A 2,108-nucleotide genomic window follows, 5' to 3' on the forward strand; every position below is an offset into this window, starting at 1 on the left:
AAAATTTTAATGATCAAATTACAATAATTGATTGTTCACTCGCACTTAAGTGATGATTGTCCCACTTCTTATTAAACTTTTTTTACTAAAAGTGTTTATGCTTATGCTTTGGATATTTTCTGCATATATTTAGTATATTTTTGCATATATTTAGTACATGTATATAATCATTTTTCATAGATAACATCTTATTTGAATATATGATAGATTTTCAGTAAGGCTGACTATGTAAGGGAAAATCCAGGTCATAAAACTTTAATCAGTGCTGTTGTTTCGATGATTTAATTCATATTTTGCCTTGCCTTGCACATGTTTTGATATAAAATCATTTACAATATTTATGCTACTGTATGCTAAAAGGTGATGAAAGAAAGCCTTGATAATAAAAAATGTAAAATATAACAATTATAATACCGTACCTTTTTCATGTCTAATTATTTGGATTATATACTAAAACATCCATTTAATTTTACCATTTACTCAAAAAAAATTTTAACGCACACTTAAAATATTTCAAAACCAAGATTTTCAATAATTTTTGCACCAAGTGGGGCGATTGGTTATTAAGCTGGGGCGAAACTTCACTTGTAGTGGGACGAGTCTAGTTCTGGCTTCCATAACTTTATATGTCGCTTTTATTTTGACGTTGTGACAGTACTGGTCAGAGACCATCAACCGGACACTTTTGGAACATTTTTCCGTACAGATTTTATAACTTTTAACCTAGAGACCAAAAAATTTGACACATTTCAGCTAGGTTCTTCTCCTTATTAACAAACTAGTTTGCTGAAGTTTTGGATATTCTTTAATTCACTCTGCAAATGATAATGAGGTCAGGCATTGCTTTCTTGACCCCCAAATTTCAACGGCAACATTCTTGAAATAGATATTAAAATATTACCATGTACGGAGGTTGAAATAAATTTATTTACTTAATTTTAAAAGAAACATGCACTTATTGTTGATAAAAAAGTGACTGACAACCACTGAACAAAGAAAATACTAAATTAAGCGTTTTCAGGGCCGTCCGGGTTTGGTGGTTGTCCGGTTTTGGTGGTTCCCAACGGTAGTCAGACTTTTCTCTCCCTTTCCAGTTCCACCCCTGACATTTCCTCCCTGATGGTTCTCTCAAAATAGGGAGAGAACCATCAGGGAGGAAACGTCAGGGGTGGAACTGGAAAGGGAGAGAAAAGTCTGACTACCGTTGGGAATGACAGACTATTCTCTCCCTTACCACTTCCTCCCCCTGACGGTTCTCTCCCAAACCATTTCCTCCTCTGACGGTTCCTCCCAATTTTTACTTTATACTAATACATTATTATTGAAGTATTTACATGTTAAATAAATTTTCAATTAATAATTTAGAAGAAAAAAAATAATGAAGTGTTCAGATGTTAAATAAATGGGTAAAGTTTTTATAAATTGATAAAAATAGAAATTTTTTTATTGAAGTATTTAGATTTTTAATAAATAAGTAAGTTTATTATCAATAATTCAATTGATATAAATTAGAAAAAAAATATTTTTATTAGATCATATGTATACATTTTAATGTGTTTAGTCATTGAAAATAAGTAATGAATAGTTTTCTTGATTATTAGATATTAATTATTGTATTTTTTGTGTTTTTTTTGTTTTTTTTGTTGTTTTTTTATAAATAATAAAATTTATAAGAAAAAATTATTAATGAATTTAAATGCTAAATATCATACTTTTGTGTAATGAAGAAAAAGGAGTTCAATACACACATGCGTTAAGATTGCTGTCAGAGATAATTGATGTGTTTATTTATTCATTACTCAAGAATCAAGGTGTTGATTACGTTAAAATAGCTGTCAAAAGGTGTTGATGGATAAGTATTTTTGTTAGACCTGGGTATATCAATCACTGTCCAATAATCTTAATCTCACAAAACAAAAAAAGGTGTTTAACTTTCAGATAAAACATAAAATGCACTAAACACATCCTTTTAATAATCTTCACTAAGAAATATTATTAGATTAAGTCAAAACTAAAATGATATCTTATAAAAATCAAAGTGCTGCAGCACTGAATGCGACGGACATGCAACCGGAGAGACATTTAGAGACATCTAGGTTTTTTTTAGA

The sequence above is a fragment of the Ruditapes philippinarum genome, unplaced genomic scaffold, assembly GCF_026571515.1.
Source record: "Ruditapes philippinarum isolate M1 unplaced genomic scaffold, ASM2657151v2 ctg19301_1_1_1_1, whole genome shotgun sequence".
NCBI classification, from domain to species: domain Eukaryota; kingdom Metazoa; phylum Mollusca; class Bivalvia; order Venerida; family Veneridae; genus Ruditapes; species Ruditapes philippinarum.